Source organism: Echinops telfairi, unplaced genomic scaffold, assembly GCF_000313985.2.
Source record: "Echinops telfairi isolate 266 unplaced genomic scaffold, ASM31398v2 ScPeMD7_3;HRSCAF=10, whole genome shotgun sequence".
Classification (NCBI taxonomy): domain Eukaryota; kingdom Metazoa; phylum Chordata; class Mammalia; order Afrosoricida; family Tenrecidae; genus Echinops; species Echinops telfairi.
In genome coordinates, this window is record NW_022103899.1 from 1583311 (window position 1) to 1609416 (window position 26106).

Genomic DNA, 26106 nt, shown 5'->3' on the forward strand with positions numbered 1-26106 from the left:
TGTTGTACCATCATCCCTCAGGTCATTATTTCAATAGCATAAAGTAGGTCAACCTGAATTCCAGTTAATAGGGAGAGAAAGACAGTATGAATAAAGCTACCCTAGGACCTTGGTAGAAGTGTGTGTTAGTCTGGGTTGACTAGAAAAACAAATCCATAGACACTCGTATGTGTATATGAGAGAGCTTTATATCAAAGAGTAATTGTATATTAAGAAAACATTCCATCCCAGTCCAGATCAAGACCCTAAGTCCGATATGAGCCCATATGTCCGATACCAGTTTATATTTTCCTCTTCAGACTTACACAACACATGCAATGATGCCAAATGCAGGAAGAGCACAGGCCTGTGGGTGGAAAGTCTTGTGGATCCAATGGCGGAGGAAGCATCTCAGAGCTGGCGTGGGTCTCCACGTGGCTCCTCCAGCTCCAGGGCTGTAGCTAGGATCAGCGTGGCTCCATGTGTCTTGTCAACGGAATGTGAAGCAGAGAGAGTGGGTCTGGCCTCCAGTGAGCTATTTATCTCCGTGGATCCTTCAAATGAGGTCATCAAACTGCGACCTGATTGACAGGCTAGACTCCACCTCTTCACTCAAGTTCACAGGAGATTATGTAACTGCCACAAAGTGGTACCCAATCACTTTTGCTCCATTCCATTGGAGAGAAATCAGTTTCATGGCTACATTTACTTGCAAGGGATCCTGGGAAGTGCAGTCTAACTGTATGCCCAGGAAGAAGAAGAAAATGGATTGGGGGAACCAGAGGATATTGCAAATATTACCCTGTTTTTCCTTATCTCCTCGTCCCTTGATGCTTCTCTGTGGCTTTCTCCTTCTCTTCAGCAGCAAACACGATGGGTTGGTGGGTTTTTTTCAGAAGATGCGCTTGAGACTGGGTCCCACTATGCCACACTAGAAAAGGCCTTGGACTTTATTAACCACCCCCTATTTTGCTCTTCCCTGAGGGGGACTAGGTGCGCACAGAGGACGAAAGTCCAGCTCCCTTGGCAGGACAACTCGGAGGGGTAGACTTCACTCCCGAGTCCCTCAGCAGGCGCAGGCTAAAGATACCTTCCAGGGAAGTTAGCCTGAAATTCACCCTCATTGACTTTCTCCACTTTCCTAGCCCGCTTTCCCTATTCCCCCTTACTGACTTCTCCCAGTAAAAAGCGCACTACCACCGAGTCAATCCGGACTTACAGCGACCGTATAGGAGAGCATAGGATTGCTTCTTTGCATTTCCAAGGCTGTAAGTCTTTACAGAGGCAGAATGCTTGGTTTTTCTCCCAAGGAGCCACTGGTAAATTTGAACTGTTGACTGTGCAGTTATTGGCCCAGCACAAAATCCACTATGCCACCAGGGCTCCCAAGTGGTGCTTCCTTAATAATTTGTCACATAATCCTCATCTGATGTTCTACTTCTAAAATACCTAATCTAAGACATGGGGTAAGCAATAGAGTGTGATGGGAGCTGTTGGATTATTTTTATCGACCTCATACAATACATAAGACCCAAAGCAATATTTAAACAATAAATATGAATGGCCTTTGCTCATACTTATCACTATTATCATTTTCTAAATGAAACGTGTTGTCTACTTTCTTTTCCACTGAGGTTTTTCTCTGATTTATTTAGTTATTGTTGTTAGGTTTTGTTGCTGTTGTTGTTCTTTGTTTTTCTGTATATAGAATCCAGGATGTATAAATCAATAGAGACAGTAACTGGATTAATGGTGTCTTGGTGGTATGGCAGAGGAAGTTGGAGGAATATGGGAAGCTATTAGCGATGAGCACCAGGAAGAAAAAAATGTTCCAAAATTGATTGTGGTGGTGATTATAAAACTCCTCCATATGACTGAACTGTTAGATTATATGCTGTGTGGATTATGTGCCAATAAACTTTTTTTTTTTAAAGTGAGTCCATCTAGCAAATTAAGTTTCAAAAATTAGTATGTTCCAATTGGACCTTTAAAGATGAAGGGAATGGGATGGATGACAAGAAACATGCGCAGCAATACTCAGCACTGAGCAGTGCAGCACAGAGCAAGGGTATTTCAGAAGATGCAAGATCATGAAGGCTAAAGCCCTGAAGGAGGAAGTGGGATGAAGGATGCTTCACTGAGGGGATTGCAGTGAATGAGATGGAACCAAATGTGTGTGAATTGTTGGATGGAACTGAAGATCTGCTCGGTAAGCCTTCAGTCAATGCACAACAAAAGGTTAATAAGTAAATTAAGCTTTACTTATTAATAGTTAGAAATAATATTAACTAAAGCACCAAATATATCATGTGAAATTGTTTTTGAACCTGAGTACTGACTGCCAACCCATCATGAAAGCACATTGGAACTTGGGTAGGGGACTCTTGAAGGCGCAATTGGCAAAGATTAGCTAATCTAAATTCGACTTTACCAAGTTAACCATCTGTGATCCTACTTAGCACAGTAACATGGTTTACATTATGCTGAGGACCGATAACTGTATCCAGCAGGTACAGCATCTCCCTAGAACTGTGGATGGTCTACCACTGAAGACACCACATGGAACATGAAATATACAAGTAAAGAACCATCGTTAGGAGAAATAATGACGTGACCTGGAGTCTGTGAACTTTCTAAGGTTTTTGACTTTACTGTATATTCATGGGACAGATGAACATTGACAAAGATTAATCAAATGTCAAGTGTCATTAACACTGCTTTACTCTTTTAAAATTACATTTCATGTCTCATCTTTGGTTTTTTCATATTTCACATGATTCCCTTGAATTATATCCCTCAATTATCTCAAATTTCAAGCAAAGACAAATTTAATAACAATAAATTAAAATGTTAAGACCTCAGGGAAGTCTCTGTGAGAATACTGTTGCTAGAAATCTCAAGGTAAAATGTAAACATATCACCAGTTTATACCTCTTCCTCACCTCTTTTTCTCCCTCCCACTTTCTCCGAAGGTCCTTTCTACCCTGTGACCTTTTCACCCTTCTCCGTGACCAAATGATTGAATTATTTCCTTTTACTCACCACCCACCAGTCCAGGGCTCTCAGTCATTTCTCACTGAAACCCAAATTGTACATCCCGGTGAAATGTCAATTAATATCCTCCTCCTAGCTGTAATCCCTTATCGGATGTATTATAAATTCGAGCTTCTATGCCTGTGCTTACAATGCCATGTTGGAGGGAGTTATCCGTGACAAGATTAAGATGGGATGTACTGAGTCTCCACCTGAGGCAAGGGAGTGAACCAAGTCACCCCCTTGTTTCCTTGGGGGGGGGTCTGCTGAAGGGTAAAAACCACCCCTCCATCAAAGCGATACCCGTGTGTGTAAAAGCCAGCTTGAAAACACAAAGAGGATTCCCGGGGCCAGCAGCAGAAGAGTCACCAGGGGAGTGTTTGTGACCGCTGCCTGAAGTGGCTCCAGAAGCAGGAGCAGAGGCTGCGGCACAGACTTTGGGACAGAGCAAAGGAGCCAGGCAGAGACCAGCGTCTGGGTAAAGAAGACCGTGAGACAGAACGGAGGAGCCGTGCTGAGACTGCAACCACGAGATTGACAGACTGGCTCTTTGGCCTTTAAAGGCAGAAGCCAAGTGTATTAGTCTAGGTACTTTGGAGAAACAAATCCACAGCAACTCACGTATAAGAGAGAGTTTTATGCAAAGAAAATGTGCATCACGAAAACATCCCAACCCAATGCTGCCCAAGCCCACAAGTCCAACATTAACCCATACCCAACACCAGTCCACAAAGTCCTTCACCTCACAACACAGAGGCAAGAATGCCGACTGCAGGAGGAAAGCTGAGTCAGTGAACGTGTAAGCATCTCAGCACTGGCAGGGGTCTCCACACGGCTGCTCCAGCACCCAGGGCTGCATCGGGATAGATCCATGCGGCTTCTCCTTGGGGATGTCTTGTAGGAAATCCATCTTGCAAGCTGAAGCAGGGAACTGCTAAGGCAGCTGCACCCGATGCAACCATCACAAAACAAGAGACCCGAGAACTAGAAAGGCGAGGCTTCACCACCCATTTATCCCTCCGCCTTTCAACCAGCACCACATGTGATTATCGGCCAGGCTGGCACAATTAACTAACTCACCAAGGGACTACATACATAGCTGAAAGGCTGAGGACTGGAGCGAGATTTGGCTATTGGTTGAGGAGAGGTGTGGCGGTGGAAAGGTTGGTTTCACAACAAGGAAAGAAGGATGGAGGGGGGTGCATATCTGACATCTGCCTTCGGGCAACAGGGAAGCTGGAGGAGCCCAGATACGCCCTCTGAGTCGTTCTCTCACACGGCCACTTGGGTCCTAACCTCTCGCCCACTGCCATGTCCTCCCAGACGTGTGTAGGAGGCCCACAGCCCAATTTCACGGGTACCAAACATATTGCAGTCATTGCCCACTTAGGAAGACAGTTTTGCAGCAGCTGGCAGTGAAATGCCTTGCGGAAGGCTGCCTCCTTTTTCAATTTTGCACAAGGATGCCATATGAGACGACTGGACCCCACACAAAGCACCCCTGAACCTCCAGGTTGCAAACGAAATATCCACGAGTCCATTTTCCCATCCTCATAATCCCTGGAGCCCCAGCCAAGAAAGAGACGATGCCTGACACGGCCTCCTCTTCAGAGACGGTGCTCAGCTACAAATATATCACTGTAATGATTGAGTCCACTCCGACCCAAAACCCAATGCACAGCAGAGCAAAACGCTGCCAGATCCGGCACCGTCCTGACAGTTGGAGCACAGTGGTTACGGGTTGGGCTGCTGACCACGACACTTTCTACTCCCATCAACAGTCACAGTCTCGGAAACTCACAGGGGCAGTCCTACCCTGTCCTGTAGGTCACCCTGAGTCAGCACCGACTCCATGGCTGAAGCCACTATGTCAATCTACCTCCTAGAGGGCCTTCTTTGTTGGGGGCAGGCTTCTTTAAGCTGCCCCTCTGCTTTACCAAGCACCATGTCCTTCTCAGGGACTGGTCTCTCCTGACAATACAGCCAAAGTACGCAAGACAAAGTCCCACTATCCTTACCTCTGAGAACCACTCTGGCTGTACTTCTTCCAAAACAGGTTTGTTTGTCTTTCTGGCAGTCTACGGTACTCGAAATATTTTTGCCTGCACCATGATTCAAATGCATCGATTCTTCTTCGGTCTTCCTTATTCAATGTCTAACTTTCACGTTCAAAATAGCTCAATAATGACAGGAGAGTACACCAGGATGCATGGAAGAACGTCACTGTAAATATGTCAACTATGTTTATGATTACGGTTTTGTTCGGCCTAGTGAATAGGCCTTTTACTGAAGCACAATTTACCGTCTCCATTGCCTCCTTTGATTCTTCGACTATCAAGGAGAATTAAAGGCAAGGAAACGTGTGAGGGCAGGAAGTCAACAGAACTGCCTTGTGCTTCTGGTCCTGGCACGCTTCCCATCCCTCACCAGGTACAATCTCACCACTTCTTTGCCCTCTAGTAGTGGACAATGGGTGACGTGAGTCTGAACTGTCTCAAGTCTCACCATTAATGTGCATAAAACATGAACTCGGGCTTTAGTGGTTCAAAGTCAGAGAACATACAAAATAAGGGAAATGAACATTTTAATCATAAAAAAATGGACTCATGTGTAAAATGAAAATAAATCTAAAAACGATTTATATCATATTTTGGCTTAAAAAGTGATGACAGGATACAGTACCTTTAGTTGTTATAATACTGGACAACTTAATTAAAGATTCTAATAACCTTTGTTGGAAAGATTTTTTATGAAAGACTTAAAAATTGGTTTAAAAAAAGATGACCGAGTATCTGGTGTAATGTACTTTTTGGGATCATCTTTACCCTCATTGTCTCTGAGCTAATGCGTTACTTTGTAACTTATAGAAAATAGATAACACAAATGATACTTCTGCATAAAGGGCAAATAAACTGGCATCAGTCAAATGCAATGGATTATTGCTCTATTGCTAGGTCAGTTTTGTTTCTAGTTATAAAAGCACTGTAATGTTTCTTATTGCCCACATGTATGTTATTCTTTTGATTCTTCTTTGAATTAGCTAGACATCTTACTGGTTCCCTCTTCAGTTAGTTAATGCATTCACTAAAATACTTGCTAGGCATTCATTTTGATATTTGTGTAAGACCCACAGCCATGGAGCCGATCCTGACTCACAGCAGCTATATATAAGGTTTTCAAGGTGGTATAAGAGTTTTAAAATATAGCCTTCTTTTCTATCCTTTAACATCTTAGTATCCTTTAACATCTTAAATATGTTGATAGCCTGTTCTAATAGGCTTTCCTGTGCATGGGCACCAAAAAATATAGGTTTGCATTGTTTGTTTGCCTATAACCCTGTGCTATGTCTAAGCACAATAAGCAATGTGGTAGCGGAGGGAGGGATGTAAACTCCAGTGCAGGAACTAGATACCTGCTTAACACTTCTGTACATGATTTTATAGCCATGCTGCAAAGAAATTAGTGAAAGAATTTTTCACCCATAGTTTGATTTTTAATCATCATCATTATTATTATGTGGTCATAAAGTACTAGCCCCACTCTGTACCATGGGGATCCTGCCCCAGCTCTCTGGGATTTGTCCACGCAGCAAACCTTTTGCACCTACCATCCATGGGAATGTTTCAAAATGGTCCACATTGTATTCATTCTTGTATTTTGTTGTTAATTTTTAATTCCATTTTTGTACTTTATAACTGAAGAATGAATAACTCCAAATTTGAAAGAAAAAAATAGAGATAGCACTGAAATTTCAACTCCCTACGTGTTTCAAGGAGGACAAAAGGTTATATTTCAGGGGAGCGCTAAAATTACATATGACTTTCTCCCAACAAATGCCAAGAACTTAGTATCTGCTAATAAGCTTTGCCCAGCTCAAAAACCCAACCCAGCCACGTTGTATGAGAATGCCAGATATACGGCCATAAATATTTTTGGCATAGTTTCAAAGCTACATAATGCCAGACATAGACATGTAAAAGTAATGGCAAGGACTACAAAGATTATAAAAGAAATAAAGTCACAGTTCGTAATTCATATGATTATGTTCAATAGCAGGCTTAGACAACTATTCCCGTAATAAGATCCACATGTAAAAGCATCAGCTTCTTTTACTCAGAAAAAGATAACCAATATTAAGATGGCTTTTAAAAAAGTAAAATTTTGTTGAGAGCTTGTAAATGTGTTTTTGCAAGCTGCAGGAAAGTACCTTAAATTGTTTTAGGGTTCTTGTTTGTTTGGGGACTTCGAGGGGTGGGGAGATGGGTTGGGTTGGGTTTCTATTTGGTTGACCAATATTTGCTTCCCTTTCATCACAAACAGAGAAGTTAAGTGAGACATGAAAGCCAACACAGCCTTGAACACTGGAACGTCCTTTGACCATGGTCACTAGACACTGCGAGTTAAAACTGGAGTGCAGGGAAACACCATTCCTGCTTGCTAGAATTAAATGCACTGGAGGGTTCAGCAGCGGTTCTCCACCTTCCAATGCCGCCCCCCTTTATTACAGTGCCTCGTGTGGTGGTGATCCCCAACCATAACATTATTTTCATTACCATTTCATAACTGTAATTTTGCTACTGTTATGAATCGGGCGACCCTTCTGAAAGGGTCGTTCGACCCCCAAAAGGGTCGTGACCCACAGGTTGAGAACTGCTGACTTCGAGACAAGACAAAGAAGTTATAATTGTCAACTGTTCAAATCTTGTTCTGACTGATGGGGATGAAACATGAGGACAGAATGTATCTACTGAAGCGATATAGAAAACCAAAGTGAGCCAAAGAATCCAAAGGCATTTTGCTGCCTCCTACGTCTAAGACTGGACTTTAAGCACCAATGTTCTAGCAATGCTTTCTACTCGGAATATTTTATTTTCATCCCAGGGATGTCAAACTACACTGAGTTTGTGATGGGCTTGGATTCCAGAGATAAAAGAAGCACGCTTCTGCGGTTTCCTTCTGCTTAATTTATGGATTGGAAGTGGTCAGCCATCAGGGTGGGCTAATGAAGCGCCAGACTAATGGGAAACGCTGGTGCAAAGAGGACGGAAGAAACTGGAGTCTGAGAGAAACTGTCAGGCCCTTAGGCAAGATAAGGCAGAACCCCACAGGGCCAAGAATGGCTAGCTCACGTTCAATTCTGTCACAAGCAACTGAGGTTCATTTTTTAAGAAAAGAAGAATTTAGGTAAGAAAATAATAATTCCATAGGTGAATTGAAAATTGAGTACTAGTCACATTTTTGGATTTTATATTAAATACAATAAAATGTTGGTTTAGTTAATGCAGTAGGTCTATAATGTATTGACTTTTTATGTTGTGTAAAATGTAACAAATGTTTTTGTTCCTTTTCAACCCAGTGAAAATGTATAATGTGGGATAAATTACATAATACCTCTTATAGAGCAATTATTGTAAAAGAAGAAAATAATGTGTTACAGACACTTCCTTAGTTCCAAGATTTGCATGAAATTTTAAAATAGCCTTCTAGCAAAACAGTTTGTCTTGTCTATATAGGTAATGCATTTGGCAGTGTTAGAAACCTCTTCTTAGATATAGTTGAAAACGTTTGTTGCAAAAAGACACTTTCCGGTTGAGTTCTATCTCCATTTACACACAGATCTTTTTAATGGACGTTGAAAGTCTTGATTTAGAACTTTAAATAGGCTCGTTTACATTTTGCAAATCTCTACCTTTGAAATAAAAATGCAGTGATCCACCCATCTGCAGACAATTAAGACCAGCAGCCAAGTATAAAAGGGTGGAGAACTTTTAATGGGTGTTTATAGATTGGAAGCACCGACCCCCTTCTAAATGAAAGAGGCATAAGAAGAAATAGTAAGTGTTAAGGATAACCATGAAATTCTGTTAACCCCCCAAGCAGAAGATCTGTTATCAAAGAATTGGCAGGGTCCTGCACCTTTTGGTTTCAGACTCTTGGCTATCAGTAGCAAAAGTACTTTAAAAAGAAACATATCTTATCTAGAAGTGTTTAGGTTGTAATTTCTTAACTGTTTCAAGGTCAAAACACACAAGCTAGCAGGAAGACCAACAGCAAGGTATGTGATATAAAAACAAATATTTCCATAAAATCTTTGCCCTAGCAAAAAGAGAAATTCTTAGTAGATTCAAGGTGGGAATTTAGGGAATAGTATTTTTTTTACAGGAAATACTGGTTAGGCGTTTTATATAGGGGGTTCTGCATTTGTGAAGGGATAATTTGCTCTAAAATATGTGGGCAACCAGCCTAAATTCTCTAATTGAGTAGTGTGCTCATAACCCCAGGCCATTAGGTGAATGTAAACTGTTACAGGCTTCGTAAGAAAATAGTCCCATTAGGATTTTTGTATTTGTATGTGGTTGTGGGTTAACGTAACTGTTTCCAAAATCATGGATTAATGAAAAGCTCTTTTTTTCTGAGTTTGCAAATACCAGCTTTGAAATCCTCAAGCCCAAATGAAGCCAGGGATTCTTTTCTTCTTCGTGGTTTGGGGTTTGTTTGTTTGTTTTGCAGGATCGCGTCTGACCTGGAATGTCCACTGTAAGTTATCGAAGGCAAATGAGAGCTCTCTAGTTGGCTGGCTGTTAGCCATAAACGAAAACAGTCATATTTTCTTCTGACAGGCCATTCAAGTACTTTGCTCCTGTCCTAAAATCCCCCTTCATGGCGACTGCCAAGAACCTTGAGGCACAGAACATGGGCATGACTTTTAGAAAATAAAGGCTCGTGTAAAACTTCAAGAAATGTCATGCATGTGTACCTCTCCGGAGCCGCACATGCTGCATCTCTGCTCGTATTTCTCTGCCGGAGAAGACACTTTATATGCTGCTGCCTGTGTTCCGTCTTGGGCTCCTCTCTCGTAATGGACCTCTTCAGTAAACAGTCTATTTCCTTTCCTGTTCCTGATTGCTGTTACCTCATCACGTCGCGTTGTTTCAATAAGTATGGTATACGAAGGGCCTTCAAAAAGTTTGTGGGAAAGTGGAATTAAAAGATAATAGTTATCTCGTGTGTCTCAGAACAGGCAACATAATAATATTACTTAAACAAATGCATGCAAACGCAGCAAAAATTCAGTGAAGGAAAGAAACCTACTCACCGAACATATCAGATCGATGGAATAAATTAATTCAAAAATTAAGGTATTTCACTTTCCCATCTCATTTCTCATTTAGAATAGACTGGAACAAAGGTAGACATGATACTATTCGATCAGATCTTATTTTTGAAATTGAATTACACAAAAACGTTGACACTTTTTTATTTAATCACATACCCCACAACGAATCACTTACTTCACCTGGGACAGTGCGTGATTTTTTTCATGAACTATTCAACGTTTTATTCTGTTAGCTTTTCTTTTTCCCATTTTAAAATGTTATGTTGAAAATCTTATAACATTAAAGTAATATCCTAATTATCTATTTACCTAAACAAGTTAATTGAAAATATCAGAATTACGTGATAAAGGAATAACTCTATTAAACAAAAATTAAACCAAAAAGATGATACAAAAGCAGAATTGTTGCGAAATGAGTTGCTGTAAGATGTGGAAAATTAATCTCCTAAACGTACAAGCGTGTGAAGAACGAAGGAGTCTTAAGAGGGCCTGGTTCTACTGTTGAAGTTGAATCTGAATTCTGTACCTGGAAAGAATTGCCATTAAGGTGCCCATAACATTTGTGTGCTCTGAACACTGGGATCGTGTTTGATAGCTTTGTAAAACTTTGCAGAACATTTTACAAAGGAAGTATATTTATTCTCTTCATTGGATTATGATTCAATCTAGTATACTGAAAAATACATTTTGGAAGTGTTAAGAGATAACATTTGCTGAAAGAACTAACAATAAGGAAAATAGAATTTTACTCTTGGTGGTAACAAAATGGAGAAAAAGAATTTATCTCCAAAATTCTTCTTTTACTTCTCATTATCAAAATTGTTTAAATAATTCTTTAAGAGGAAAAACTGAATGGATTCTTTGACATACCAGTTTATCAATATATTTAATACCAGACATAATTATGAACTGTGCTAAGAAAGAGCAAAAACAAAAATGGGCATGCCCATGGAAAACAATCACATTTTGTACTGGAGGGCCCAAGACACAGTGCAATTTTAAGGATAGCTGAGTCCTAACAGAGAAAAAGAAAAAGCTGTAAATCTAAACTTAAATAAGAAGCTCTATGCATGTCGAGAAGTTTCAAAAGATCCTAAATAATTTATCAGAAAAGACACAGGGGCACGTTTTAAAGAATTAATGTTCTTTAATAATTGTTCTTTTAGAAAGTTCAAAGATATAGAAAGAAGAAAAGCAAGCCTCTATGACTGAAGACCTGTCTTATGAGAAAGAAAAGACAATTTCAATAAGGTACATATGTGCTCTTCAAATTTACTAAAATGTGGCTTAAAATGGGTTCCCATTAGGTAACTGTTAAAGTCAGATGGGGTTACATATAGCATTCTCTCTTTTGCATGCTTTTAAAAGACTCATAATAAAAAGCTTTTAAGAGCAGACCAAAAAAATTGGCAGGGGCAGGAGGGTGGGGGTGAGGATTCATTAAGCTTTGGACAGTAGACAAATTGGTATTTGCAAAGTTCATACTTAATAATCATATCTAGAGTGATTGTTGTGGAATTCCTTTAGTGGAGGGTAAAATGTCTTCTCTGGTAGAGTAACTTGGTTTAAATTCCGGGTACTGACAATGAAATACATAGGTAGCATGAGGCAGAATAGGAAGCCAGAGGGAGGGGTCAGACAGCCCGACTAAGCTCCACGGCTATTTTAATATTACAAGACTTTGTTCTGACGCTTCTCCACCTCATTAACCTGTGTGCCGTTCTGAAGTATTTTGCCATGCTCGGATGATTAGAGATGTGCTTGCTAACAACACAACATTTTAAATGCAAGCTCTTCCCTGGCGTCGTGGTGAATTAATTTTCAATTAGTTTTCATTAGTGAACTTCCTGTGTACGGCCCTCCATGTTGTCCCAGCGTCAGGGAACCCAGCAAGTCCTTTGGTCGGGTAGCAGAGGAGTCAGTGCCCTGAACCCTCTTCAATAGACCTAGATTACTGTGATGCAATCACTGGCCGAAACAGGAAATTATACCTACATTATAAACCGAACCCCCACCAATAAAGCCCATTCATCTTTTTTCAGGTCTTCAGAGGCAAGGGTTTTTTTTTTTTCTGCCTGTATGTGGTGTTTACTTGGTGCCCCAAACCAAGGAGGGGAAAAAACATCAAACCTAAGCAGACAAGAAAAAGCTACGAGGAAGTCCAGAGAAATTGACTAGGAACAGGAATTATTTTCTCAACCAGGAGAAGAGAGACCAAAGATGCCGATGGTGGTCTTGATGCCTCAATTGTGTCGATGTGTTCAGGGAGCAAGTGAAATTCCAACAACTCAGTCACTTTAACTTCTTTCTTCAGTGAAAAAGATGGATGCCGAGCATCCCTCTATAAACATCACTGTTAGAGCCGGAGTAGGCTGTATCCGTACTTCAGAAAATGTTGAGTATATACTTGAGTATAAGCCGACCTGAGTATCAGTGGAGGCACCTAATTTTACCACAAAAACTGCATTAAAAATGTGCAGAAAAACTCGGCTTCTACTTGAGAATATACGGCTCTTCATAATGTTCGAAATCTGTTTCTTCTGCTATATTTTTTCAATCTGTCTGCCATGTGGAAATTCTATCCTAAATTGCTTTTATATGGCTCTCATGCTAAATGTCTTCCTCTGTGTTTTATTTAAGTCACCACAAATTAATGTCATTAGAGAACATAGATAGTTTACAAGCATGATACATACATAGGATATAAAAATTAAGTGAGACATTAGGGTTGTACCTGCGTGTGTTCTACGCCAAAGCCGGCAGGTATGGACAATCTCTTTGTCCCTTAATTTCTTCTTCTTGTGTTAAAAGGTTTAGTTTATATTTTCTAGAGCCAAATAATATGTCTTGAATCGTGCGTAATCACAAATCGAATGCCCAAAGACAAACTGCATCGGACCACCAGGGTTCTGAAGTTGCGAAGGAAGGACTAGTCCCTGAGCCCCTCACCTGCACGCCAGCCCTCCGACAGCCTTGTAGAAAGTGGGTGATGCTCTTCTGCCAAGACGGTTTCTGTGCCCTGTCCACTTCCATCTAAAGAACTCCACGGAATCCTCACCACCACTTTAAAATTTAACGAACATCTCTGTCCTTGTTATTTTACCATGAGAAACTACGTTTTTAGTTTGTTAGGAGCTTGATCCTCTAATGGTGTTAAGTCTTCCCTTCAACAGACATGATTATCTTGGTATTTTTTTCAGTCCCCATTTATTGAGTATTTTTGTTTTCAGGTTCCCAGTTATAACGTCCTTATAGGACTGAGTATGGAGTAGAACCAGTCCCCGGGGCTCTCCAAGTCTGTAAAGCTTGAAGGGAGCAGTCAGCCTCTCTTCCTTCTGAGGAGTTGCTGATAAATTTGAATTTCCCAACTTGCAGTTGCAGCTCAGCATTTATTCCACTGCACTTGACGTTAGAAAGTAGTTGAGAGAACAAAAGAGGAATGGATGAAATTGTAGTGTAATGACAGAGCCACAGATGAACAAATGTAAAACCACACAGTGGAAACTCTAAGTCAAAGACCCAGGGCATGTAGAAGAGAGTAGTTTATGATGGCTATAAATCTTGGTGGGAGTTTTATTGTCTTAATTTACTTTCCTCATTAGAAATAGTCTCTCTGCTTTGCTGATCGTTGTATTGGGAACAAACTATTTTAATTCTTGTTTCGTAAGTGGTATCGCATAGACAGTTTCCTGGCACTCGGTTCTTTTCCACAAGAAGAGTAACGTTAACCGGAATCTTCTAAGATGATGTAGAGGATATGATGGCAAAAAAAAAATCGGCAAGAAACCGAAGATATTAAATATTTATTATGTAGGCCAATTCTTAAAGATTTAGACCACCACTATGCAAATTGTGTGATGGTCTTTACGTGGAAGTCGACAGAACATACAAACTGTCTTGGCAGAAGGGCAGTACATTCACATGTAAAAATCTAAAGAGAAAAAAAAATTTTAACTGAATAATGTACAGGAACAGAACTTACTAAACCTCAGAAGAAATAAGGGCACATGGGTTAATGCAATGAATTAAGAACAATTTGTCACAACATTTAGAGCTGTTTAATCTTTAATAAATTGTGTGTGGTTAACAAAAATGACTGTCGACTGGGTGATGAGCCTAAGCTCTGGGGATGACAAGAGTGTGGTAGGAAGAGCTCAAATTTTAGAAGCAGACAGACTTGACCCAATCCCGTCTGACCTTTATGAACAGGTCCCCGGACAAGTCTCTTAACCTCTCTGAGTGTCTGTTTCCTTATGGGTAAAGTAGAAATAATAATAATGCTTACATTATTAAGTTTTGTGATGACTGAATGAGATAATTCATGTAAACTGTTTTGCATAGGGTGGCACTTAAGAAAAAAACTAAATATTCTTATTATATCATCAGCAAATATTGAGAAACAAGATTCTCTGAGAGGAAAAAAGATTCTATCTTATAAATTCAACTCATTAGTCAAGTCAATAAAGTATTTTTATAAAAAAATCACTCCTAAAATTGGTGAGATAATTATGTAACCATCATACTGCCTGGCAGCCGAGTTTAAAATGCGGCAAGGCACCTCCAGTGCCCAAGTCTCAACTTCTTATATAAAAATTCATTATTTAATACCACGCTACCTTCAAATCGCTTTCGAACACCAAATTGTTGTGTTTTCATTTTTGTCCCAAATGATCCTGAAATAAAATCAACAAGAATTGCCGTGCTTTGTCTTCCCATGACTCAATTAGGTGGATACACCTGGTTTTATCAGATCAGCCAGGAAAAATAAACTTCTGCTCAACCCGCACCAATTTTCAGCATATTCCAACATGGGAAATAAGTTGTTGTTGTTAGGGACTGTCGAGTTGACTCCAGCCCATAGAGATCCTATGGAAAACGGAACAAAACACTGTTCGGTCCGTCTCACAACTGCTGCCATGTTTGAGCCCCTTGTCATGTTTGAGCCACTGGGTCAATCCACCTCCCTGAGGCTCGTCCTCTTTTTCCCTGCCTTTCGACTGCACCGAGCATGATGTCCTTTACCAAGCATGAGATGAAACGGCTTCATCCCTGGGAGCGTTTTAGCTGGCTTCTTCCAAGACAGATTTGTTGGCTTTCTTTACAGTCTGTGGTGCTTTCAATATTCTTTACCGGCGATCATAATTCAAATGGATCGATTCTTCTTTGGTAATTAATGCCTAATTTTCACCTGCCTATGAAGTGATTGAAAATACCCTGGCTTGGGTCAAGCACACCTTAGTGCTCAAAGTAACCTTCTTGCTTTTCAGCACTTTAAAGAGGTCTTACACAGCAGATTGACCCGTGAGTCCTTTGATCCCTGGCCTGCTGCTTCCATGAGCATTGATTGTGGATCCAAGCAAGAGGAAATCCTTGACAATTTCAATCTTATCTCCATTTATCATGTTCCTTATGGGCCTGCTTGTAAGATTTTTGTTTTCTTTGCATTAAGTAGTAATCTATATGGAAAGCTGAAATTGGATATCTATCAGCAAGTGCTTTAAGTCTTCCTCAATTTCAGAAAACAAAGTGGTGTCATCTGCATATCAAACGGTAACAAGCCTTCTTCCAAATCTGATGCCATGTTCTTCCTAAAGTCTAAACCCAAAACACACGCATTGCCATTGAATAGATTCAAACCCATGATGAGCATGCAGGACAGAGGAGACCTGCCACCTGTGGGTTTACAAGACTTCCACTCTTTACGGGAGGAGAAAGCTTCGCCTTTTGCTCGTGGACCAGGTGGTGGTCTCAGGTGGTTCGCCTTGCAGACCGAGCCCACTGTGCCACCAGGACTTCTTCATGTAGGCCAGCTTCTCTAGGGATTGTTCAGCATGCAGAGTGAATAAGTATGATGAGCGGCTACAACCCTGATGCACACCTTTCTTGATTGTAGACCATGCAGTATTCCCTTGCTCTGTTTACACAACTGCCTCTTGGTCCATGTAGATGCTCTGCATGAGTACATTTTTTCTCTCGTTTTTTATTTTAATAAATCATTTTATTGGGGCTTTTATAGCTCTTATAACGATCCATACATCCATTGTATCTAGTACATTTGTACATATGTTGCTATCATCATTTCCAAAACATTTATTTTCTACTTGAGCCCTTGGTACCAGCACCTCTGTTTTCCCCTTTCTCCCCCACCCTTCCACCCTTGTGAACCCTTGATAATCTATGTTATTTTCATTTTCACATTTTACACCATCCACTGTCTCCCTTCCCCCACGTTGTTGCTGTTCATTCCCCGGTGGGGGATGAGGGATCCAAGCAAGATGAAATCCTTGACAACTTCGTTGTGATCGGTTTCCCCTTTTTCCCCCTTCTCCCTGCACCTTTTCCCTACCCTCATGGTATCGTCACTCTCATTATTGGTCCTGAGGGGATTTTCTGTCCTGGATTCTGTGTGTTAAGAGCTCTTATCTATACCAGTGTACATACTCTGGTCTAGCCAGATTTTTAAAATAGAACTCGGGCCGCGGAGGAAGCATTAAAGAACTAGAGGAATGTTGTGTGTTTTGTCAGTGCTATACTGCACCCTGGCTGGCTCATCCCTTCCTTGTGACCCTTCTGTGAGGGATGTCCAGTTGTCTACAGATGGGCTTTGGGTCTCCATTCAGAACTCCCTCATTCGCATTGAAATGGTTTTTTAGGATCTTCTGATGCCTGATACCTAGCCCCAGTCGAAACCTCATAATCACACGAGTTGGTGTGCTTCTTCCATATGGGCTTTGTTGTTTCCCTGCTAGATGGCCGCTTGTTTAACTTCAATCCTTTGAGACCCCAGATGTTATATCTTACCATAGCTGGGCACCATCAGCTTTCTTCATCACACTAGCTTATGCACCCATTTTGTCTTCAGCGATTGTGTCAGGAAGGTAAGCATCACTGAATGCCAGCTTAGTATAACAAAATGTTCTTGCGTTGAGGGAGGACTTGAGTAGAGACCCAATGTCAGTGCACGAGTACAATGAAATGTTCTGGAATCCTCATTCTTCTCAAGCCTATCTATAATTTGTTATGTCTCACACAGTCAATAAAACATAAGTAAATATTTTCTGCTATTCTCTGCTTTCAGCCAAGAGTCATCGGACATCAACAATGATATCCCTTGTTCTATGTCCTCTTCTGAATCTGGCTCAAATATCAGGCAGTTCTGTGTATACTGTTGCTACCGTTATTGAATGATCTTCAGCAAAATTTTAATTGTATGTGATATTAATGATATCTCCTGATAACTTCCACATATTGTTGGATCACCTTTTTCTGAGATGGGTACAAATACGGATCTCTTCTGGTCAATTGGCCAGGTAGCTATCATCTAAATTTCTTGACATAGGTTAGCGCGTACTTCCAGCTTCCTCAGCTTGTTGAAACATTTCCATTGGAATTCTGTCACCTGAAACCTTATATTTTGCTACTGCCTTCAGTGCAGCTTAGATTTCTTCTTTCAGTACTATTGATTCTTGATCATATGCTACTTCCTGAGACCTTTGAACAGCAACCAATTCTTTATAATACAGTACTCTATGTATTCCTCCCATCTTCTCTTCATCCTGCATGTATTGCTCAATATTTTGCCCATAGAACCTTTTAATATTGCAACTCTAGGCCTGGGTTTATTTTCTTCAGTTCTTTCAGTTTGAGATGTGCTGAACATATTCTTCATTTTTGGTTTTCTAACTCTAGGTCTTTGCACATTTCATTAGAATACTTTACATTGTCTTCTCGAGCTGCCCTTTAAATTTTCCTACTAAACTCTTTTGTTTCATCCTTTCTTCCATGCACTTTAGCTACTCTACAATGAAGAGTAAGTTCAGAGTTTTTTCTGGCATCCACTGTGATCTTTTCTTTCTTTCCTTTATTTTTAATGGCCTTTTGCTTTCTTTATGTATAATGTTCTTGATGTTATACCATATCTCATCAGGTCCCCTGTTATAAGTGTTCAGTGATTTAAACTTATTTGAGATGTTATAGAAATTCAAGGGGTAAATATAGACTTCCTAAAAAATCCTACTGTTAAACTGGCCTCTAAGAACTTTTTCCTAAACTCAATATAATATTGCTTTTTCTTGCATGATATCTATCTTCCCTAAATATTATAAGAGTTGGTCAAAATTCTCTAGTCTTACTCATAACATTTTGTAAGATCAATGATTTCTAATACTTTAATCCTTTTCAGATGTAGTCAAATTATAGTTGCTGAAACTCCAACAGTGTTACCAAAAAAAAAAAAAGATAATTGAATAAAATTATAAATCTGATCCTACAAGATTCAGTTTTTAATAAGCCATCTTAACTGTGTTAAAACTAATAGCAATAAGAATATTATTGCCTCTTTCTGGCCTAATAAATGTTCATTAGTTTACTTTTGTTTTAAAAATAATATGCTCACATAATTTCCAAAAAATGGAAAAGTTCAAAAATATACACAACAGTCAGTGATCTCCCAATTAAATTGACTCTTAAGTTAGAAGCACTATCTAGTCCTGCATATTTTAAATGTAGTTTCATATTGATTTAACTGAAGTCAAACAGATAGATGATAGATCAATAGATAGGCTTTAATCTCTAATTTAACACCAATAGTAGTACTGTATACCCTATATTTATATTATAGCGATAGTTACTAATGTGTTATTAAAGCAGAAGTAAACGAATCAATAAAACACAGTTGACTGAAAATCTTTTGTGATTTTTAGTTTTGAAGAAAACACCAAGCTCAAGAAGATAATTTCATTTAATGTAATATTTATACTAAATCAAAAGGAAAACTGAAGAAATACCAGAAGCTCCTCTCTAACCAGACCCAAATAATCAGATTTCTTTGCAGTCATAAGTGCCAATTTATTTTCACGTTGTCAATCCTTACACTCAGCCTTTTGTGGCAGAAAACAGCACAACTGTGTTTGACATAGAGTTACTATTCAAGTTCATCCTATTATACTCTATTTCATTAAAATGTGATCCAGAACAAAAAGTTTCACATGCGTGCCAATTATTTTGTTACCCAGAAAGCTAAGTTAATCACAATATTTCATTATCCTTAAATTATCTGTTAAGAGGTGTTGTCTTGAAGTTTACTGTGGACCTTGGAAGACCTATGGGGAGAAAAATGATCTTCGCGTTTGTGGCTTTAGGAATTCGATTTCTGTTTGTCCTCATTTTTGAGTACATCAGTATTAACATTGCCTTAAAGTACACTAAACAAGTTTATCATTTTCTCAATTTTTCTCAATAAAGAAATTAGATATATTTAAACATTCTGGAATTCTCTTAATAGATTTGGATTCCTTTAAATAATCGTTTAAATGCACATAAATGTATTTCAGATTATTGAAGTGCTTTTATTAAAATACTTTATATGAGGAAAGATGCCCTTTAACAACTACAAGTCATTCTGTTTAAATATCATAAATGTGCATTGAACCTTTATGGTAGTCACTGTTGTGAATTAATAGTTAATGACATCCCTGATACTACTACCAACTCCTCGGAAAAAGATCACATTAGGAGGCCCTGGATGGAGCAGGAGAAAAATGTGGACCATAACTCAAAATCATAAAAGAGACTAGACCTACCAGATGCACAGAGACCAGTGGGAACCCCAAAACTATGGTGCTAAGTCACCCGTGAGGTCTGGAACCGAACTAGCTACACATCAGAATAATCAACCATTTAAGGGAAATGGCGAGCTAATAACAATGAGTATGAGAAAGAAGAAAATGGTCTAAAATTGATTGTGAATATGATTGTATAACTCTTCTTAATATGATTGAACTATTGAATTGCACGATGTGTGAATTAAATGCCAATAACACTGTTTAAAAACTACCCAACTATTTAAAATCAGAAAAGCAGCACTTACCAAAGGACGATGTTCAGAGAGTTAGGTGAGGAAAAAACAAGCTAGACTCAGTGCCATGGCGTCCATGCCCGCTCAGAGTGGCCCCCAAGGACAGGGCAGAGTGTCCCTGAGCGCTTCTGTTGGCGGGAGTGGAAAGGCCAGTCTTTCTCCAGGAGCAACCTGCCGAGTTCTAACTGCTGCCCTCATGGGTCACAGCCACCAGGGTGTGGCCCTGGGCCAGGAGGAGGACTGGAAACGGAAACGCCAAGAGGAAGGGAGGTAAGGGACCATGGAGGGGCCACAGTGGACGAGTCGAATGAGAGAGAATGTGCATGAATTGTTGGATGTGAAATTATGATCTGCTCTGTAAACCTTCACCTAATTCACAGTAACACTTTTTTTTTTAAGTTGTCTATTTTTTCATATAATTTTACCGATTTCTTCTGGGCTAGTTACCTCTATTTTTTGCATTAAAATAAACAAATGATGCATTGTACGTGATTTGAATAATCATCTCAAAAGTTGCTTCCCTGAGGGTAAATTGGGAAGGTAAATTATTAACACACAACAAAATAAACCCTGTTTTTAGAGATTCTGATCGATAATTTTAAAAACACTTTATGTTAACTTTGGGCTTTGAGTTTAAGTTATTTCAAGCATACCAAATTGTTCGGTTAGTCTGTTAAAGGTTTTTATGTTCATATGCATCACCATTAAAATATTTCTGTTTTGACGAGAAAAAAAAGGTAAGCACGGAAATGCACAATTAAGCCAGAAAGACACTGTTTCATCCAGTATCTCAAACCACAGGATATGTTAAGAGAGCTATTAAAACAGTTTTCAGTTGTGTTAGGATGACATATGGTAGGCTTCTAAAATTAACAGAGTATTTTGCTGCCTACTGGCTTGTATCACAGTCTTAATACATTTTTCTTTGGGGGATGGGGCAGGAATGAAGAAAGGAGCATTTTAAAATGTCTAAGTGTTTTTGTAAATACTTTTGAACATTTAGGATGCATTGATCTCTTTGGGGGACATGATTCTGGTTTAAAAAACATGCCAAAGTTGGAAGAATAAATAAATACATAGATGATAGATAGATAGATAGATAGATAGATAGATAGATAGATAGATAGATAGATAGACAGACAGACAGACATGCCCAGTCACATCTTCTTCCATTTTGTTTATGGTTCTCTACACTGTCCTTTCTTGTTCATTGATGTGGCCATTCTCTGCCTCTCAGACTATGGATAACTTAAAACGAAACTGGGTAAGATCCAGCTTCATCCGTTTAGGTGTCTGCTTCTCACACGTGGCCTGGGCTGTGCATCCCCCTTCACCGTTCACGCACACTGCTCGCACGATATCAGCATACCCTTGGCATCCAGAGTGCGCGGGGTGTCACTCTCATTTAACTCCGGCTTGGTAAGATATTCTGTTTGTGCCCTAGACTGTGTTCACGATATAAATCAGACTTCAATATGATTCCAAAATATGGAATTTATTTCTAAACCCCTCAGGAAGAGCATCGAATCTCATCTCACACTCCACATAGCCAGGTCCCGGTGTCACTGTTTTCAAATTGCAGTGAAGGTTTTCAGAGTCATATAAGCTCACCCTCAATGTCCATGCGTACGCTTTCTAAATATGAATGAGGATACCATGTGTGGCCTGGAGAAACCATAGCTGCGCCTCCTCCTCCAAACCTCGAACCGCTGCCATCTGGTTCTGTAGCCTCCATTGACCATTTGTTTCACCCGGTGTCAAATTGCTTTTTGAGGGTGTTGTATTTAGATATCCCAAAGAGATGACAGTAATACTTAGCTCTATGTCCCCCCACTTCCCCATAGGAGCCAAAGGGCAACACCTATTTTGAGGTCACTCACTCTGTCTCTTTGGTAGGCGTGCACTCTTCAGGGCACGAGAGGAAAGGAGATTTCTGCCCCCACTATCACTGACACCACCCAGTGAGAGCTTCCAGCCTCACTGAGCCCCTTCCTTACCAGAGGGATACAACACAGCACAGACACTAATCCATCGATCAGGAAAAAAATAGCTGGAATAGGTGAATAGGTGCCGTTAGCTGAACCCTAGGGCAGGCTCAGATAGAGCATGTTAAAGAACGTGGGCTGTGTGACCTTGAACACATTAATTCATCTCTGTTTTCTGCTCTACAAAATGGAGTTCATGGTAGCATCTACTTCATAGGACTTGAATGCACGTAAAATGCCTACCCCCTGGGTTTGCACTCGGTAAGTGTGGGTTAAGGAGCCCAGATGGCATATTGGTGTTAAGCATTGGACGACTAACAAGCAGGTCAGTGACGGAACACATTAGATGCTCCTCAGAGCACAGATGTGGCAGGCAGTCTACTTCTGTAAAGAGTACGGCCTTGAGAACCCTAGAGAATAGTTCTATTCTGTCTTACAGGGTTGCTATGAGTCAGGATTGACTAGGGTTGTGTGTGTGTGTGTGTGTGTGTGTGTGTGTGTGTGTGTGAGTAAGACGGCGCTGTGTGTGTGAATAAGTGTTGTCACAAAATTATAGAAGCCTTTATTAAATAAAATTATCAAAATGTGAAATGATTGCTTCTAAGCAAAGCTTCCATCTGGGTCTACATACTCCAGAAGACAGTGATTCATCTTAAAACACTTCCCCTGAGCATGTTCACACCTCAAAGCAGTAATTGTGGCATCCCCGAGGGATCAGAGAGTGCACCTTTTCAAGGTTCTTTGAGTTTTGGGGTGGGGGGCAGTCGGAAAGGTGAGAGCAGGACTGTCTGGTGAAGGGGGTAAAGTTTCTCAAGAAAACGCTCGTAGAACAGCAAACCCAAACCCCGCTCTGCCATGGAGTCGATAGCGCTCCTAGTGACCCTGTAAGGCAGGATAGATGTACTCCGTGCTGACAGGTGACCTTTCAACAGGTAAACAGTATGCCACCAGGGCTAATCTTGAGCAAGTGCATTGTCATTGTCATGATGGGAAAAAAATTCTCAGTGCAACTTCCTTGGCCTTTTGCTCATCAATGCATTTCCTAATGTTCTTAAAACTTCATAATTCACCCCCATAATCATCGTGTGTCCTTCAAGAAAATCTATCAAGGTCCCTTTGGGAAAAAAAACACTCGCCGTAGCAGTCTGAGCTGACCTCACTGCCTTGAATTTAAGTAGCCTGGCAGATTGTCATGGATAGTGATTGGGCCTTTTTTAATTTTTAAAGCACCTGAATGAGACAAAGATAAGAATATTACCAAGAGAACTTGTCCCGGAGACACGTTTAAGCATAGTTTATTTGGAATAAACCTGCACATGTATGAACTTGAACCCTAATAGCAATACTTCTTAGTTACCATCATACAAGCTTCAAAGAGTTCCCGGTAAAATCCCACTATCTTTTCATTTCATTTTTCCAAAAGCCTTTGAAGCCTCTCCCTCGTCTACTTAGGCATCTTGGTGGGCCATTTTCATTTCATCCTCAAAAATGGAGTGCCTACTGTAAAATAGTTTACAGCTGGGGAAGCTGAGGTACAGAAAAGCTAAGCAGCTGTCCAGAGTTATTTTTTGAAATTGCACTGGGACACAGGTGTCCTGATGATGGTTGTTATCTCCAAGGTAAGCTGGGTTTCCAAATGAGACATTACAAACCCAGCTTGGATTTAGGAAGAGCTGGCAGCTTCCCAAAGACAAACGTTCTTATTAAACTCAGCATTAACGTTTCCAAGAAACACCAATGGCTGGCTTCGGTTGTATGAAGGTGCCATGATTTCAAACAGGACTGAAATGAGCAAAGCAAATTTTTAAAAGACCAAATATGACCCACAAAATATGCTAATAAATCGTCAAGCCAAAGAAAAATCTATCTTACTCAAGTCTTGCAGGATCCAAAAAGTTTGTCTGTTAGGAAACTCAGAATTTGATATTTTTATTTCCTTAATTGCATGTATTATATTTTATCTCTTTATATAGTAGCTTTCTTATCAATATTAATCAATACTAAGGACAAACACTGGCAAAGGTAAGGAAGAGAAAGAGCCTCTTTAAATAGGTAGTTTATCTCTCAAATGAGCACTTCAGCCAAGAGAATGTCTTACAAAGTGAAATTATTATTTTAAATATATTAACCCCCAAGTACTCTACCAAACGCCGATGAATAAATTCCTAATAGAATGCATACCACTTAAATTCTTAACTTGCATATTCCTTCTACTGAACTGAAGTTTCCAGTCTCTGAAAACACAAACTAATAGGTAAAAGGCTAAGTAAATATCAAAGTAAATATGTATTTCTTCACATATTCTAATAGAAATCTAAACATATGATTTTTTCCATACAGCAGCTCAAAAGTATGCTTACATTAAAATGTGATCATGTCAGAACCTATTCAGTGATCCTTAAAGGACGTCAGTGTTCCAGCTGGGCTTTTACTTTTACTGGAAGAACAAGAAATAATTACATTGAAATGGTATGAGTTTCCTAAGGCTGCTAGAACAAAACTCTGCAAGTCGAGCCACTTAAAGCCACAGAAATTTCTCCTCTCACAACTCGAGAGGCTAAAAATCCAAAATCACAGTGTCAGCAGAGTTGGTCTCCTCTGAAAGCCCTGAGGCTAAAGCCATCCCATGCCAGCCCCTGGTGGTTGCCATCCATCATTGGCATCACTTCGATCTCTGGCTCCATCTTCCTGTCACCTTCTTCTCAGCGCGAGCATGTCTTCTTTGACTGCACTTCACAGATGCTGGGGTTTTTACAACCCTCCATGGATCTGTTCGCGGCGCCCTTGTTCCAGCAGCACATACCACTTCCTGTCTCTGTGTCACATTTTGGTAATTCTTGCAATATTTCTAACTTTCGTGTGTGTGTGTGTGTGTGTGTGTGTGTGTGTGTGTGTGTGTGTGTAATAGCTTTAATAGGCTCAGTGTACTAGAAGCAAACTTTTATATGCACTGGGTGGAAAAAACACCCATGTGGCTTGCTTTATTGTGACATTTACTTTCATGCCATATTCTGGAACTGAACGCAAAATATCTCTGAGACAGAGATATGTCTGTCTTTGTATCCTATGTTCTCTTATAAGGATCCTGGACATTAAATTTAGGACCCAGCCTAAATTCAGGATCATTTTTTCTCTCGAAAAATCCTTACCTAATTTCATCTGCACAGACTCGGTTTCCAAATAAGGTGACATTCTGAAGCTTCAGGTGGACATTAATTGGGGAGAGCACTGTTCAACTCACTATGAAAGGTCTAAATAATTTGACTAAATTAATAGATGCTCAATGAGTGGGTTCTCCAAATATTTTTAACCAGAATGCTGAAGTTTGGTGAGATGCTATAGTCAAACATTTAATGACTTGAATAAATGTTAGTTAGTTGGTCTTTCCTAAGCCCTTACAGTTTCATCAAAATTATATGAAAGTAAAATTTAAAATAAGTGGGAGTCAAATGGATATTTTGAATGACAGCATTTCACTGCCTTGTAATCATTTCTTTAGCCCAGATAAAAACCTATTTATAACTTCAGTTCTATATTATGCATTGCTGATGCAGATAATTTATTATAAGAAAAGCAAGATAGTTCTGATTTGTGTAAGTACATTTAAAAGTAGCTCTGCTGTGAGATATAACTTGATCATGAAAGAGTGGGAATGAATATTATTAAAAATGACAAAAATTATATGCAAAACTGGCGTTTGACAGTGTCATTTACAACAGTGAATGGTTTAATCTCTGTAATTTCTAGTCAGTTCCCAGTCGCATTGTAACATAGCTCTGAGTTTGGTATTCATGTATATATTTGCCCTGCTCTGGTACTATGCTAATTTTGAAATTAACCTAAGTACATAGTTATTGAATAGAAATATAGATTAAGTCATTCACCCATTGCACAATTGTTATAGAATGTGCAAGCTAGAGACCTGAAAAACAAACAAACAAACAACTGTGTTCTCTGCTTTCATGCAGCTTAGGCTCTAATGGAGCAATCAGACATCTTTACAAATAATCGAAGTCAGTAATTTCAAAGTTGCTGTGTGTTACGAGGAGTAATTATAGGGGACCATGAGTGGTGTCGCCTGGGAAGGTTCTCTCTGGTCACAGTGAATCTTTTCATAAAAGCAGTTTCACGCAAAC